Source organism: Tiliqua scincoides, chromosome 2, assembly GCF_035046505.1.
Source record: "Tiliqua scincoides isolate rTilSci1 chromosome 2, rTilSci1.hap2, whole genome shotgun sequence".
NCBI classification, from domain to species: Eukaryota; Metazoa; Chordata; class Lepidosauria; order Squamata; family Scincidae; genus Tiliqua; species Tiliqua scincoides.
The window spans coordinates 4,896,436-4,914,799 of record NC_089822.1 but is presented as its reverse complement, the minus strand read 5'-3'; positions in this window follow the sequence as shown (position 1 = coordinate 4,914,799).

The window sequence follows — 18,364 nt, the reverse complement described above, 5'->3', positions numbered from 1 at the left end:
GAAAAATTCCTGCAGTGTTCATTTGAAATGTAAACGCAGTATCTTGCTTGTTCTTGTTTTTTAAAAAATAAAATTTGTCCAGTTTGCCCTGTTCTTATTTGCTAGAGCCTGTGGACCTAGCCTGTGGACCTATTTGCTTCGTCATTGTCCTTGTTGGGATCCAAGTTTTCATGGTTTCTGGCAGGGGTCGTTCCCAGTTTTACCTGGAGGTGCTGCCAGGCATGAAACATGGGAGAAGCAAAACATGGTCCACCACTGAGTTCCATTCCCATCACGTATGATGTGGTAACCTCCCAGTTAGGCTGCTATGAGGGATTGTGCTGTGAGTTCACAGCAACATGTAACTGCTAGGTGACTAATTGGGTCCAGTTGTTGGGAGCACATCTTTGGTAGTGTAGCCGGGGGGGGGTGGCAGCACAGTAAGTACTGCAGGTGCCACAATGCACAGTGTAAACAGCCACTCCCACTTGTTGCTACCCTGAATGGCTCCTAGGGTGAGTGGGAGGGGCTTCACAATAAGTTGCAACACCAACAGTACTTATCTCGCTGACTCTCCTGATTAAGTTACTGCACATCTCTCCATTGCTGAGAGAACTGCTCTGGCTCTGGTCCATTTCTGAGCACAAATCAAAGGGTTGCCACTTACCTTCAATACCCCACATAGCTTGGGCCACTCGGGGACCTGAAAGACAGAAATTTGTCCTGCACTGAAATCAGCTTCAAAGATCTTCCTCCAGCAGACCCCACCATGACCATTGATAAATGTGGTTTTGGAGCCAAGAGAAGAACTTTTAATTTTTTTAATGCCTTTAAATTGGGTGAGATTTTTTTTCTTGCTATGTCGCTACTCTCTATTCCAGGGGTGGGCAAACACTTCGGCAGGAGGGCCACATCATCTTTCTGACACTGTCAGGGGCTGGGGAAAAAAGAATTAATTTACATTTCAAATTTGAATAAATTTACATAAATGAATGCATTAGAGATAGAACTTATATGAATAAATGAATTTTACTGAGCTTATTTATAATACACATGAGAACTATCAAACAGGCATGTCGAACCACATGAGAACTATGAACTGTTCGGCACGCACCTCTTGCACAGTGAAAACATACGGACCAAGCCAGACCAAACCAGAAACACATGGCCTTGCTCTAACTCAACCCACAGCTTGTGCCTGGAGGTTGCGGCAGTTGCGGTCCAGTGTGGGCTCCAGCAGTTTCCAACAGGCCAGAGATTCACTGGAGACTGGGGGCTCCCTGCAGGCCGGATTGGGAGTCCCCGAGGGCTGCAAATGGCCCTGGGCTGGGGTTTGCCCTCCCCTGCTCTATTCTATGGTTTTAATGATGATATTTACAAAGGGCCAGTTTGGATAATACTTTATATTCCCAAACCAGCCCCCTGCAATCACAGGCACGCGTGCTCACACTGCATGCTTGGTCTGCCCCTTCCCTTGCTGCCTTGTTACTTCCTGTAATCATGCGTGGGTTGGCCTGTGTGAACTGCATCTCTCCATATGACTACAGAAAATAACCAGAGTGGATAGAGAGATGCTCTTTACACTCTCACATAACACCAGAACCAGGGGACATCCACTAAAATTGAGTGTTGGGAGAGTTAGGACAGACAAAAGAAAATATTTCTTTACTCAGCGTGTGGTTGGTCTGTGGAACTCCTCGCCACAGGATGTGGTGATGGCATCTGGCCTGGACGCCTTTAAAAGGGGATTGGACAAGTTTTTGGAGGAAAAATCCATTACGGGGTACAAGCCATGATGTGCATGTGCAACCTCCTGATTTTAGAAATGGGCTATGTCAGAATGCCAGATGCAAGGGAGGGCACCAGGATGCAGGTCTCTTGTTATCTGGTGTGCTCCCTGGGGCATTTGGTGGGCTGCTGTGAGATACAGGAAGCTGGACTAGATGGGCCTATGGCCTGATCCAGTGGGGCTGTTCTTGTGTTCTTAACTACAATTCCCAGGAAGACTTGCAGGTCTCTTGTTATCTGTTGTGCTCCCTGGGGCATTTGGTGGGCTGCTGTGAGATACAGGAAGCTGGACTAGATGGGCCTATGGCCTGATCCAGTGGGGCTGTTCTTATGTTCTTAAGTTAGGAAGAGAGGAGGAGCTAGGATGGATGTACAGTGAGGGTGTGCAAGCCTGTAGTTGCATGGAGCCGATCGGGAAGCAAAAAAGTATCATCAGAAACGGCCCTAAATTGATTGAAGGATGGTATATAAATACATAAAGAGAAATAAAGCTATTGCCAGTCATTAGGATGGATCCTTCTCATGCGAAAGTGACTGTTTTCTTCCATCCCTTTATGAGCCTAATGGGAACAAAATAGTTTTGCTATGGTATTTCCATCCTAAGGCCTGTTTGACATCTACAGGAATAATCATCATTCCTAAAAAGAAAGACTCTCTCCCTCTGTGTATGTGTGTGTGTGTGTGTGAGCCTCACCACAAAGTAGCAAACAAATGGCTGGCATGCCGTAGCATTAATTCCACCATCTGTCCAATACTTCAGTACCATGCAAGGGCTCCAATTCCATCTCTCCCCTTTTCTGTGGCATGACCCCCTTCCTTGGCATGCTTCAAAAATCGGTGCTTGGTAATTAGGGTGGGTTATGATTTGCAACCTGTCCAATGGTGCCAGGAAGTGAAACGCAGCCTTTTCTTGGGGAGTCAAATCAATCTGGATCTAGTCTAAACAAGGAGATGTGTTTCAGGCTAATATGGATCGAAGGGGAGGGGAGGGCTGCATGGGGGTGTTTTCTGTATTAAAATGTTGATGATGACAAGTCTTGTCAAGCATAGATGGTAGTCTGTCAAAGTTGTACAGGGAAGTCAGGAACTCATTCTATAAGAAATGGAAAACGTATTTTTCCCTTTTAAATCTACACTCTCTTTTAAAAGTTGGACCCCTGGAGAATTTAAAAGTCTGCTTTCAATCAGACTGGGGAAAATATTTCAAGGGGTTTTTTCCTCCCATCTTTTTAAAAAAATTCTGCACAGCTGCAGAATAGAGTCAAGAGACTGCAGACTTCAGCTTTTGAGGAAACCTTGTCTGTGCTTTAGGAAGTGTGGGTTCTATGTGAAGACAGTACAAATAAAGCACATCTGTTGGTGTGCATCTGGTGGGAGAGTGGGATAGGATTTTGCCTCAAATGTGTAGCCTCCCTTGAAGAAACCAATTAAAAAGCAAGCCACCCAATAATTAGCAGTAAACTATTAAAGCAAAGTAGCTCTGTTACTTGGAAGAGCCAGTTGCGGGGTTGCCCGTGCAACTGAGTTTAGTTGCATTATGTTTACTAATTCAGAAAGCAAAGACATTTGAGTAGTCACCAAAGGGATCTTAAAGCAATATCTCAAGGTGAATTTGAATTTGGAGCAGTGGTGTAGATAGAGGGGTGCAAAGCACTAAATTTTACAGGGAGCCTCACTGCGCTGTGCAAGCAGGCCTTCCCCCTCCACTTCGGAGCCATTCCAAGTTGCTACAGCATAATGGAGGCGTACGCCTCTGTTTTGCTCTAGTGGCCTGGAATGGCTCCAAAGGGGAGGGGGAAGGGCCACTTGCATGGCATGGTGAGACTCCCTGCAAAATTTAGTGCTTTGTATCATTAGCTATGCTTCTGATTTGGACATTACTGCTACAGTGATACAGTGACCCCCTGAGTGACCTGCAGTTAAGATGAGGAGCTGATCTACTCTAGAAATTTTGGGTAAAATTTCTCGCCTTATCTACAAGGCGGGTATCTACAAGGGGGGTATCTTGTAGGGGGGTATCAAGGGGGGTATCTACAACAATTATCTGATCTTTCCATCCCCCTTATGCGACCCACCAAAAATCAGGTCCCGACCCACAGTTTGGGAACCACTGCTCTAGATGAAAGGTAATGAAAAACAGACAATGGGGGCAGAGAAAGAAGGGAAATCATAGAAGATATTGAAAAGGCAAAAGTGACCAGACAGGATGAGTTCTTGAACATGGGAAGAAAAGAATAGGGACATAGGAACAGCCCCACTGGATCAGGCCGTAGGCCCATCTAGTCCAGCTTCCTGTATCTCACAGCGGCCCACCAAATGCCCCAGGGAGCACACCAGATAACGAGACCTCATCCTGGTGCCCTCCCTTGCATCTGACATAGCCCATTTCTAAAATCAGGAAGTTGTACATGCACATCTGTAGCAGTGATTCTTTGGGAGCAACCAAAACCCAGGGGTCAGGTTGCTGGATTTAGGTACAACAGCAGAAGCAAATGAATGGTCAGACAGAAAATCAAGAGACAGCAGACAGATTGAGGGTTGAGAATGCAGAGAGAGACAAGCGAGCTAGCTAGCTGCTTGTACGAGCTTTCTCACTGCCTTTTATTGAACATTGCAACATCAGTTACATTCCGTTCCTAGATAGTGTGCCACATTAGAATCTCATACAGGGGCTTAGAACAATGGGTGCTTCTTCACAGAGTGCTGTGTCAGCTATTGTCACACTTCGGCCTGAGAACTAGCACCTCTATCGGTTTGCCGTAACAAGGGGGAGGTTTGCCCGTTGCCATGTCATCAAGGCTTTCTGTGTGCTTCTGCTTAAACAGCTCTAAAACACCACACACATCATGGCTTGTAACCCGTAATGAATTTTTCCTCCAGAAACTTGTCCAATCCCCTTTGAAAGGCATCCAGGCCAGATGCCATCACCACATCCTGTGACAAGGAGTTCCACAGACCAACCACATGCTGAGTAAAGAAATATTTTCCTTTGTCTATTATCCCAACACTAAATTTTAGTGGATGTCCCCTGGTTCTGGTGTTATGTGAGAGCGTAAAGAGCATCTCTCTATCCACTCTGTTCATCCCCTGCATAATTTTGTATGTCTCAATCATGTCCCCCCTGAGGCGCCTCTTTTCTAGGCTGAAGAGGCCCAAAAGGTCTGTATCTCACATTCTATGGCAAGGAGTTCCACAGACCAACCACACGCTGAGTAAAGAAATATTTTCTTTTGTCTGTCCTAACTCTCCCAACACTCAATTTTAGTGGATGTCCCCTGGTTCTGGTGTTATGTGAGAGTGTAAAGAGCATCTCTCTATCCACTCTGTCCATCGCCTGCATAATTTTGTATGTCTCAATCATGTCCCCCCTGAGGCTCCCCTGGGATGCTATGTGGATCATTTTATTGACCTCTGCTAAGTCCAGAGCACAAAGGAAGTTTCATAACTTTGGAGCATGTATTGAAATTTGAAATAAGATCTATAAACAATGTGAAAATTCTATTCAGCCGACCAGCCAGCCATGCAAACAAATTAAAGGGCATCTTCTAAATCATGGCAAAGTGCGCTGAATGTTAAGTAAGCCCCTGAACGTTCCCTTCCTCATCGGTTCCTGGCAGAGGATAATTCGCAAGGGCCTCTCCATTTTCTCCAACCTGTTTGCAGGTGTAAATGGGCAGGCAAGTCCACAAATGTATGGTGAGTTACTATTCAAAAGTTTGGCTGGCCTTTATTTTTTTCTTTTAAAAGTTCTTTCTATCATCTCTTTGATGGTGATAACTGCAGCAGTGGTGGTGGATGGGACTCGTTAGCCTGGGAAGGCAGCTCATCTGAGAGAAGGAAAACTCTGATTCCAAACCTCCACTGCCTTGTGGCTACATCCAGTTATGGAAAAGGCTTCAGGAGTCAACCTCAAGACAAAATCCGGAGCTGGAGTCCCCGAGGCAGTTCATGGCTGAACACAGTCACGATCTGGCAACTCCTGCGACGCCGCTGGAACCAACCGTATTGGCTTCTGCCTTTCCATTGGACCATTTCAGCGACGTGGAGAGGGGGGATTTGCTGTGTGGGTAACAGTCTATCCTCCATATCTACTTGACCCAGGCTTCGCACACTGGAGAGGACACTCTGTTCCAGAACCACCATTCAGAGCGCGATACCATAGTCTTCTAAGACTGAAGGATGCCAACATGAATGAGGTGGTGGACCAGCAATCCAACCAGTGGCATACCAGAACCTCCTGACTCCCAGGGCCGGGCGATGTGGAAGCATAACCCCCACATTGCATCGCCCTGTGCCAGACACATCCGCCACTTCTGGAATGGCTCTGTTTCAGAGCCATTTGGAGCCAAGGGAAGATGGGTAGGAAGGTAGGCATGTGTCCCCCCTGCAACAAACTCAGGAAACACTTGGAGCGCCACAGAGGGGGAATGTGTCACTCCAGTTGCTCCCGCCGGCCCTGGCACCCCCTACAGCCTGGCATCTAGGCTCTTCCTGGCCACCCAGTTCATCCACTACTGGATTCAAACCATATAATATTGCAGTTGGGTCATGACATGGTGTTATTCTGAGAGGGCTTCTGGAAGAAAAACTGGCAGCAGCATGGGACCTTATTGGGCTTATTTGATGGTGAAATTAGGGTTAAGTGACTTGTTATGCGGGATCCATAACTTTACCTGCTTTTTTCATTTATCTTTTAAACAGCTGCAGGTGGAGAAAATAGGGGGGGAAAACCACAGCCAAGGAAACTGAGAACTTTCCCCCTCCACTTTTCTGATCCTAATTACACACACCCTCTGCACTATCCATAGGAGAAAAAAAGCTTCAGTTGACTGCCGAGTGGGAGTAAACCACATACTATAAACAGCATAGCCACATCCCCCCACCAAATAGTCAATCCACACATAAAGGGCAGGCCTGATGTATCACTTCCTTACTCAAAACATACTGGGTTTAATCCTGAACCATATGAGTCCTACAGGGGCTTATAGAGGGTTCGTCTTCAGTATGCATATAATATTCTCTAGTGTCCCTCCACAGGGCATGTAGAAGTTGCCACATTCCACCCCCAGCATGTTGGCCAAAGGGGAGCAGCCATCTGTCAGAAAAGATGAGATAGGGCTGGGTGGACTCCCTGAGGCATTTGGTGGGCCACTGTGAGATACAGAAGGCTGGACTAGACGGGCTTTTGGCCTGATCCAGTCAGGTTCTTTTTATGTTCTCATGACCATGGGCCATCTCAGCATAAGGCAGCTTCAGTTGCGGATCTACCATAAGGTCTGATGGGACAAAAGCCCCAGGCGTGAGGCACCAGGACCCTGCAGAAGCCTCTCTGAGGCTCCTGACGGGGGCGAAAACTGTGCTTCCGGTTTTCCAGAAGCACAGCGTCACGGAACCTTACAGAAGTTTTCCCAACACGTTCCTAGGTCGTGTGAGGCTCCATGAGCCTCAGGTGAGTGGGGGGGGGGCAGATTTCTGCATGGGGGGTGGTGTGGACCTTTGCCCTGGGCGCGCGGCTAGGAAGATCTGCTGCTGGGTAGCTTTATCAACAGATTCATGCCATCCCTACTGAAGCTTCTCAGTTCACTTGCAAGTGTCCCATTAGCCAGCAACTTTAACTCGTCCACCCTTGAGCAGTACATGTTCTGACTGATAATTACCATGGATCCTTCTACAGGTTTTATTTATTTAAAGCATCGTATAATCCCACCTTTCCGTCCATCCACAACCCCCAAGCTAACCATATAAACAAAACGATAAAAACAAGATAACTGTTATTGTTCTGAAGTCAGCAGCCTGGCATTTAAGAGTTCTCTTGGCATGGGATTGCCATAGGTGATAATTCCATGACAATGGCTCTATCTGCAGGTGCTTCTGATCATCTAAAGAAAACTGATCTGCCTCAGTTAGTGGGAATGCCGCTTGTTCCACTGCAAAGATTAGAGAGTGATTCGGCGTCTGCAGGAAAGTGCAACAACAAAAGGTTAGTGGAACAACACTGGGAGTTGGAGCCATATTGGGAGCAATTGAAGGAGGAAATGGCCTGGATTTATTGTCTGCATTAAAGATACTGCAGGTCCCAGGGATACCAAGAGTGTCGTGGAGACATTGCTAATAGGTTTTTTTTTATTTATTAGATTATTGTCAGGCTTCTGCACCTGCTTCCGAAAGGGAGAAGGTGCCATTAGTTTGCTCACAAAACCCCTGGAGCAGAGAAGCAACTGAACTTATTGGAGTCACAGTCACAGCAAAGTCACAGCAACTGAACTTATTGGGAGAAAAGAGGCCTCCCAACCACCTCACAGAGAATAAGAGTTTGAAACACACCTGGGAGAGTTCACTGCTTAGCCGAGAAGAGGAGAAGATGGGCTTCAAAAGGAATGATGCTTGGAACCCTAAGATGATTACGGGGCTGGGGCACCTTCCTTATGAGGAAAGGCTACGGCGTTTGGGCCTCTTCAGCCTAGAAAAGAGACGCTTGAGGGGGGACATGATTGAGGCATACAAAATTATGCAGGGGATGGACAGAGTGGATAGGGAGATGCTCTTTACACTCTCACATAATACCAGAACCAGGGCACATCCACTAAAATTGAGTGTTGGGAGAGTTAGAACAGACAAAAGAAAACATTTCTTACTCAGCATGTGGTTGGTCTGTGGAACTCTTTGCCACAGGATGTGGTGATGGTGACTGACCTGGATGCCTTTAAAAGGGGTTTGGACAAGTTTCTGGAGGAAAAATCCATTACGGGGTACAAGCCATGATGTGTATGCGCAACCTCCTGGTTTTAGAAATGGGTTATGTCAGAATGCCAGATGCAAGGGAGGACACCAGGATGAGGTCTCTTGTTATCTGGTGTGCTCCCTGGGGCATTTGGTGGGCCGCTGTGAGATACAGGAAGCTGGACTAGATGGGCCTATGGCCTGCTCCAGTGGGGCTGTTCTTATGTTCTTAAACTACAATTCCCAGGAAGCCTTGCAGGTCTCTTGTTATCTGGTGTGCTCCCTGGGGCATTTGGTGGGCTGCTGTGAGATACAGGAAGCTGGACTAGATGGGCCTATGGCCTGCTCCAGTGGGGCTGTTCTTATGTTCTTAAACTACAATTCCCAGGAAGCCTTGCAGGTCTCTTGTTATCTGGTGTGCTCCCTGGGGCATTTGGTGGGCTGCTGTGAGATACAGGAAGCTGGACTAGATGGGCCTATGGCCTGCTCCAGTGGGGCTGTTCTTATGTTCTTAAACTACAATTCCCAGGAAGCCTTGCAGGTCTCTTGTTATCTGGTGTGCTCCCTGGGGCATTTGGTGGGCTGATGTGAGATACAGGAAGCTGGACTAGATGGGCCTATGGCCTGCTCCAGTGGGGCTGTTCTTATGTTCTTAACCACAATTCCCAGGAAGCCTTGCAGGTCTCTTGTTATCTGGTGTGCTCCCTGGGGCATTTGGTGGGCCGCTGTGAGATACAGGAAGCTGGACTAGATGGGCCTATGGCCTGATCCAGTGGGGCTGTTCTTATGTTCTTATGTTCTTAACCCTGGATGTGTGTGATGGGGGCCTGCTTGCCCATGCTCATGGGACTCAATGAAGGCAATGGCTCAGGCAAGATGGAGGTGGTGATGGGGCTTAATCCAGTAGCCACAAGTGAGTATAGCAAGTTCTCGCTGAAAGTTGTTTCATTCAACATTGCTTCATTTTTAAAGTTGGTCAACAGATCGAAATCTTCTGACCTCTGTGTCCTCTTTTGCTTCAGATTGTAGGGCTATTGGAAGCTGCTTCCAGGCCATGCCGGGCCTAGAGTACACTCCTAGAGCAGTGGTTCTCAAATTTTTCAGCACCTGGGCCTACTTTTTAGTATGACAATCTGTCAGGACCCACCAGAAGTGTTGTCAGTAACCTAGAATTTATGACATGGCTGGAAGTGACATCATTAAGCAGGAAATATTTTAGCACCCCCAAATGGCAAAATCAAATCAAATTAATTATGTAAGTAAAATAAAAGTTTACAATACGTTTAAGTTTAAAAATTTATTTTAAGTAAAGAAGAACCCACCTAACCCTCCCAAACAGTTGCTGATCTGTTAAAAAAAATAAAAATTCCCAAACAGCCTAAAGGCTGCAATCCTATTCATACTTATCCAGGAGCAAGCCCATAAATTATCATTGTTAAAAGTAGGGGAGGGCAAACTTTCACATTTAGGGACCTTTAACAATTGTGCAGAAGACGGATGACAAGCTACACCTGCTGAAATTCTCTCTCCTTCACAATTGTTAAAGGTTCAGGATCCTTAAAGTTGAATATACATGGTGGCCTGTTAACACAGCAGATCTGAAACATTTCCCCAGATGTAGTCACATACCATGGTAGCATCCAGCCTAATATAGTAAAAACAAAATGCACATTGAAATGAATGGGGATCCACCTGAAATTGGCTTGCGACTCACCTAGTGGGTCCCGACCCACAGTTTGAGGAACACTGTTCAACAGTATATGGTTCTTTCTCCTGGTTCCACTTTATTCTTGCCCCAACCTTGAGAGAGAGAGACAGAGACAGAGACAGAGACAGAGAGAGACAGGCCTTTGTGACTAAGCTGGGATTTGAACACGGGTCTCTCCAGTCCAGTCTCCACTCCATCAAATGCACATTTCTCTGCCTTGACCATATCTGTATCCATTTACAGTTTTTGGCATTTTGATATATAGTTGAGCACTCATAATAGGAGCCTTCAGAGCAGTTCTGCAAGGGTCCTTTCCTTTCCCACTACAATTTGCCTGCTAGAAATCCCATCACCGTCTGATATTGTCAATGCAAGCATATATTTACGTGTGCACGAGTGCCTGCTTGTGTTTTCATGTGCTTATTGTCAGAGGCACGTTGACAGCCCCTTTGCTCGGGCTTTTGCTCGGGCGTCAAAGAATGTGAGTGCCTTCAGATTGCCTGGACTTGCTGGCTGATCATTTGTGATGTTTAAACGATGCGCGTGGCCAAATTGAACTCCAGCAAAACACTCGACAACACTTACCAGTTAGTGGCCGGACTGAAGTGACACTGATGTGAGAACTCTTCCTGGTTGGGTTTGACTGAAGTGCTAATGCTCAGCACTTCAGGGTAGAGTGATTTTTCGCTCCATAATGCCAACAGTAGCTCATCATCTTAAGTGTCAGCTCTCATCCCTCCCCCCCTTTTTTTAAAATAAAAAACTCATTTTTCATCCCTTTGAAAAACTAAAGTGTTGCCGTCACATGTTTCAGCAGAATGTCAACCATGTGTTTTGCAAGGCCTGCAATTTCCTCCCATACAGCAGGTGTATGGGAATGGGAGGGGGGAGGAGGAAGTCATAATGGTATTTTTCAATATCTTCTGAGCAGAATGCTTGATCCTTCTACTAGGTGTTTTGTCCAATTTTTCTGTCACATCAAAGGTGTGGTGATAAATTAACCAGGGGCTGTTTATTGGGGATAATGGTGCTGATGGGTGTGTGTGTGTGTGTGTGTCTGTGTGTCTGTGTGTGTGTTTGTTTTGTTTTGAGATATCTCCTAAGACTTTTTGGCCCCTGTTCAATTGCTGCTTTTACTGCAGAAAAAAAAAAAAGAACAGGGAGGCTCATTTCGATGGATTTTCCAATTCCACACACCCCAGGGTGTAAATGTGATTAGCCGTAATTGGAGAAGTTCAAACTGTTAATTTTGCCTCTTTGTTGTGTTGTTCTCTCGGTTGAAATATTAACAAAATGCGTACGTCGGCCAGGATGAATCTGAACAAAGGAGACATTCCTAACTGAAGTGGTGGGACCCTGATGTGCATGATCGGAAACCACCATGAGAAGCACTCACTCTTCTGCAAAAAGAAAGAAAAATAAAGATGTCAGACAGGTATAAGGCACCCGAAGAATATTAGAGCTGTTTGGCAGTCTCACATAGTTTATGTGGTTGGGCTGCGCCACTTTGGATGGTGGGGAGGAATCCATTGATTGAATTCTTCCCCATATAGGTTAGTACTGACAAAGGCAAAGCCAGCATGTCAGGGGAAAGGCTAAAATAGAATCTGCTTCCTGACATACTGGAGAGCGAGATGGGGTGGAGGAAAGATTTTATATTGGGGAGCATTCAAACATTCAGGCCCCAGTCATGCTACCCTATGTATGGCAGTGGGACAGCACCCCACTGTTGCCAAGAGGCTTCCAACAATGTGTGGAGCACCCCACCATTGGCTGCCCCTGCAAAGCAGCCTGCTGCCACAGCTGGTGATCTGCTATGGGGCAGGTGAGCCGGCGCATGGGGCAATTTGTAGGCAGGAAGAGAGAGTAACAGGGCATGTTGGTGGAGGAACTGGGGTGTGTGTCAGGGGAGGAAAGTCCCCTTGAAACTGAAGGGCTTTAGTCCAAGAGTAGATTCATTACATGATGGAACAGCTCATCTTTTTTTGCCTCTTAAGCCTAGTTCTTACAAGCAGCTTGTGAAGTGGTAAACCTGTGTCTGACTGTTCCACTTTTACATGGGAACTTCATGGCTGAATGCTTCCACACAAAAAATGGTCCCCAAACACAGAAAAAAAAGTCTGTCGGGGCAGCGGCATAGGTAGAGGGGGTGCAAAGCACTAAGTTTTGCAGGCACCTGAACATGCCATGCAAGCGGTTCCTCCCCCTCCCCTTTGGAGCCATTCCGGGCGGTGGGAGCAAAATGGGTTCGTTCGTCAGACAAGTCTTTGCCCGCAGCCTGAAGTGCTCCATCCCAGGTATAAGTTTACCACTTAGCTTTACCTCTTCCATCAAACCATTGGCCAAACTGAATACTACAGTGACAGTAGTATTGGAATGTGTGTGGAGGAGCAGTGTGGACCATGCCCCCCTGAAGTTATGCTGCAAAACCCCAGCATGTAGCACAAACACATGCAAAAGGGCCAACAGATGAAGTCTTGTCCAAGTGGCTCCATCGTATTTTTAACTGCGTTTGGCCCAAATCCTAACCAACTTTCCAGCACTGGCACAGCTGCACCAATGGGGCATGTGCTACATCCTGCAGTTGGGGGGCAGTCATGGAGACTCCTCAAGGTCTCTCCAAACTGGGAGACTGGGCAACAAAATGGCAGATGTGTTTCAATGTAAGTAAGTGTAAAGTCATGCACATTGGGGCAAGGAATCAAAACTTTACATATAGGCTAATGGGTTCTGAGCTGCTGAGACAGATCAGGAGACAGATCTTGGAGTGCTGGTGGACAGCTTGATGAAAGTGTTGACTCAATGTGTGGCAGGAGTGAAGAGGGCTGATTCTGTGCTTAGGATCACTAGGAAAGGCATTGAGAATAAGACAGCTAATATTGTAATGCCATTGTACAAATCGATGGTAAGGCCGCACTTGGAGTATTGTGTCCAGTTCTGGTCACTGCATCTCAAAAAAGGATATAGTGGAGATGGAAAAGGTGCAAAAGAGAGCAACTAAGATGATTACTGGGCTTGGGCACCTTCCTTATGAGGAAAGGCGTTTGGGCCTCTTCAGCCTAGAAAAGAGGCGCCTGAGGGGGGACCCGATTGAGACATACAAAATCATGCAGGGGATAGACAGAATGGATAGAGAGATGCTCTTTTCCCTCTCACATAACACCAGAACCAGGGGACATCCACGAAAGTTGAGTGTTGGGAGAGTTAGGACAGACAGAAGAAAATATTTCTTTACCCAGCGTGTAATTAGTTTGTGGAACTCCTTGCCACAGGAAGTGGTGATGGCATCTGGCCTGGATGCCTTTAAGATGGGATTGGACAAATTTCTGGAGGAAAAGTTCATTATGGGTTACAAGCCATAGTAGGTATGTGTATGCTCTTGGTTTTAGAGGCAAGCTGCCTCTGATTGCCAGGTGCAGGGGAGGGCACCAGGACACAGGTTGTGTCTGTTGTCTTGTGTGCTCCCTGGGGCATTTGGTTGGCCACTGTGAGATATAGGAAGCTGGACTAGATGGGCCCTTGGCCTGATCCAGCGGGGCTCTTCTTATGTTCTTAAGGTAAGGGAATGTTTGTTCTCTTACCTCAGAGCTGCACAGCCCTTTGTTGGTGCTGGAAAGTGGGTTAGGATTGCGCCTTTTATCTAGTGTTCTGTTATTTATGATTTATAACCATGTCCTCTGACATTATTTTTTGCTGTTGACAACTGCTCTGAGCTGCCAGGAACACCAGTATAGCAGAATTTTAAATAAACAAACAACCTGCTGTTTTTGTGAGCTTGAACATCTGCCCAGACCTTCATCCAACATATAGAGAAGGCTCTCTGGGATCACCTCTACTGAGGCTAGTGCCAGGGGGTTGCTAAGGTGGTTCATTCGGTGTGGACTGCACTGGGTGACACACTAGAGGGGGGGGGAGTGACACCACTGCTGGCCAAAATTCTGAAAATCTTGTTATTTTCAAATAATGCCATTGTATTATATATCATTTGATGCATACTTTAATGCAAAATTCAATGAAACAAACAAGCAGCATTGAGATATCTGTATTCTATCAAACAGAATACAGAAAACAGAATGCTATCTGTATTCTGGTCAAACAACCAGAAAAGGAAAACACAACTGCCTAATGAAACAAAAAGTGGATTTCCTTAACTCAAAACTGACCAATGAGGCTGATTGTTCTGAGAGTCAATGAGGTGTTATTATGACACAACAGGGAGCCATAAGGTGTTAGCATGAGTCAGCTCTCATTTCTATGTATCAGAGCTAATACTAGAACTCTTTTGTGGTTGTGTGAGTGTCATTAAGTTGGCTACTCCTTTTTTGTTGGTTACTGATTTCTTGGATGACCTGTACTGTTATATATTGAAGTAAAAATAAATGTGGATTACATCAACCCTAGTGATGCCACTGCATTTAGGCTGTGCGTATGATATTTATTCTGTATGGTCTGGTATGGGAGGAGGTCCATCATGGGAGTGACACAATGAGCTCTTGCACTGGGTGAAAAAAAAAACCCTAGCGATGCCCCTGGCTGTGCATGCCCTGGCCCCACCCCTCTCTCCATATGAACAGCTAAATGTGTGAAAGGGTCCTGTAAGAGCATACAGCGAAACCTGCGTTGCCTCGTGGGGTGATGGGGAACCCTCCATAATTGGGCTTCCTGAGCATGTGGAGAGCCTACCTTGTGCTCAGCTTTGCATGTGTAGAGGCCCTCTGCATGTGAAGGGGCCCCCTTCACATCTCTTCATACCTTCAGTTGGATAGATGGTAGGAGGAGGCAAGGCAAGCAGGTCCAGCCCCTGTAATGGAAGATCAGAAGATCATCAGGTGGATGGTGTGGTGTTGACAGCGATTCCATGTTTTGACAGCTGGTTGACAGCTCTGGGAAGGGCAGGGCTGGCTCCGCAGCTGTAATCAATCAAGGCCAACGGAGACCTGGTTGGACACCTGAGCTTCATTTGACCTTGATGGGACTTTGAATGGACATGGACTGAAGAGATGGCTCACCTGAGCCTAATTTGAACTTAACAAGGGGCTAACAAGGTAGCTCACAGCTGAGCTGCATTTTGGATTATGAGATATCCAAGGATAAAAGGCAGCTTCAGAAGGAGCAAAGGCTACCCTGACCCAGAGGAGACCTGACCTGACCTGACCGGACCTGACCGGACCGGACCGGACCTTGACCTTGGACTGTGACCTGGCATATCGTTTCTGGACTCTGCTTTGGCAATCTGCACTTATTGGACTGGGACTGGACTCTGACTTTTGCCTGCTGCACTTGTGAGTTTAACAAGGGAAGCTAATTAGCCTTAAGCGGGCACATGGCCCAGTGGCTTGGGATTTGGCAGAACAGCCCCCCTCTCCTTTCTGCATGCATTCAGTATGCAAGTGATTTAGGAGGTCTATGACTCCCTCCTAGGAATGTAGAAAATGTAGTACGACCCTACCTCCCAGTGGTACAGCACATACTTTAGTGATTGCAGCCTGAGCTTCAGTATCTGGCATTTTCAGATGAAATGCTTTCAGGTAACAGGGGTGGAGAAAGACCCTCACTTGGGGTCCTTGGAGAGTTGTTGCTAGTCAGATATCTATACTGGGATATAGATGGCCTTGTGGTTTCAGTGTAGAACTGGCTATTCAGTTAGCACTACTTACCAGATTCAGTTTAGAGCAGCATTTCTCAACATTTGTCCCCTACTGTTGCGCCTTGCATAGTTCATGTATTGGAAGTACCACTGGAAGTAACTGGCAATGATGTCACTTCCTGATTGGGAGACACAGCATGACAAACACCAGTTAGTGGCTCGGGGCAGACAGGAGGGCTTTTTTGAGTGCGTGAAAAGTGCACGTTGGAGCTCTTTCCACCAAACCGAGTCTCCTACTGCTGCTTGTAATGTTGAATCGTTGGTCTTGCGCACAGGTGGTGGGAGTCTGGGGGCCCCACTTGTACCAATGGAAACAAGATCAGTACCACTGGTGAGACGAGTGCTGCTGGTTGAGAAATGACTGTCAAGAGGAGAACAATTGTGCCTTTAATAGTTGCACAGGTCTGACTTCTGTAGTAGAAGGGGAATGTCCTAGGTTTTGCAGGGAGCCTCACTGCAGCATGCAAGGGGCCCATCCCCCACCCCTTCAGAGACAGGAGTACACCTCCATTTTGCTCCCCCTGCCCGGAATGGCTCTGAAGGGGAGGGGAAGGGGCCGCTTGCATGTTACGGTGAGGCTCCTTGCAAAACTTAGTGCTTTCCACCCCCTCTAGCTACGCCACTGGGCCTAGGCTTGGCATTCCTCATTGCTTCCACCTTGGCCTCATGACTGAAAATTACCCCTGAAGTTATTTTGAATGTTTTCTCTCCAAAGCCAATGGAGATGAGAGAGCGACGGGTGGAGTTCATTTCCCTTTTCCAGTAAAACTCTACACTTGTGGCTCTTTGATAATGAATCTTTCAAAGCTGTTTAGAAGAGTGGATTAAAAAAAAATGGAAATGACTTTTCTTTGGGAAAAAAAAAGTGCTTGAACGGACATTTTCCAGCTTGAGTAATTCCACATGTTAAATGTTCCGCACACCTCTGGTGCCTTCTTTCTTGGAAAAATTAATGACCGCACTCTTCATTAAAAGCTTTTCTGGGAAAAAAGGAGAAAGGTCTTGAGTTCCATTTGGATCAAACCCAGCAGTCATATCCACATAAGTCTTAGTTATTTCCCATCTGATGTAAAATCTCGACACACCCTCGGCTTTCTTTCCTGCCAGTCTCAGTTTTTTGTTTTTTTTTAAAAACACTATTTTTTTTTATTATGACTGCAAAATGGATGGGCTGTGGGTGTTTAACTTCATAACGAGCTTGCGCTGCTAACTGTGGAGCTTTGAAGAAGTTTGGTCCCCGAGGATTTAAAACGCAAACATTACCCCAGTTTCTGAATCCAGGCTACTGTGAGTTAGAACCGCACCACATGGAGGAATATCACCTCCGATAATTGCATGGCTGTTTGCTCTGCAAACGCGGCTCTCTTGCCAGCAATAATAAAAACAAATGAGCTTGTATTTCTTTAATGACAAAAGCTCCCCATGTGTTAATTTGGCTCTGTATAATAGTGTGTCTTGTCAGCGCAGCTGGAGGAATACAGGGGGAGGGCAGGGAGAGGACAGGCGCACAAGGTAACACTCCCCCCTCCCAGGTGTTGATTTTTCAGAAGCACCGAATGGCCGGAGCTGGAGGAGCTCTGAAGGTTGCCTTGCTTTACCCCCTGCACAGAGGTAGGACTCCTCAGAACCAACTGGCCCTGTGGCTGGTGAAAGCTTGATGCTGTTAGGTTACACACCCGCCAACATTTCACAGATGAAAACAGGGAAATGCCTTGTGAACAGCCCTCTTCTGATACACAGGGCCCAAGCATTGGAGGGCAGAGGAGAGTGGCAGGGCAGTGGGGTGAGGCAGATGCTTCACCTGGGTTCACAGGACCAAGAGGCCCCTTTGCTGGTGCAGAAGGGAGGAGCTCCATGTTGAACTTTGCAGCCTGACACAGAGCATAGGATCCACAGCCTGACACAGAGCAGAGTGGAGTAGGACTCCACCAATCCCACCCCCTCCTGCCAGAGTTCCTCCCCTACCCCGCCCTGTCCCACCCTCCACCACCCCGTCCTGCTCACTTCCCATGGTGCACAATGGGGGTGTCCCAGCAAGTAGGGACGGGCCCAATTCAGATGAGGACCACAGCTGAGGCAAGGGGGATAAAGCCCCCTTCCCTCATGCAGGGTTATTGATCAGGGGCAACCCAACCATCTGATGAAGTCAGGTGGACAGTCTCAGATTGCGCATGAGTGCAGGCAGCAGCATCACCTACCTTCACAGCCACCTCACCTGGCCTTCATATGCCCTCTTGTTTCTATTATTTGAAAGAGAGCAGCAGAGCAGTGCCAAACATGGAAACAAGGAGAAGTACCGCCCCACCCACTTTTCTTGGCATCCTTGATCTGCCTCTGCCTCACACTATTTCAAACCAAAGGGGAAATGGGCATACGGTAAGTAGTGGTGGCAGCGGCAGCAGACATGCCAATTCAGCTCAGAGAAATGACCCTCTTCGTCTACGTCATTTTCTTCCATCTTTCTTAGGGCAACTGTTACCCTGCACATGCCTGATCTTGTCTGATCTTGGAAGCTAAGCAGT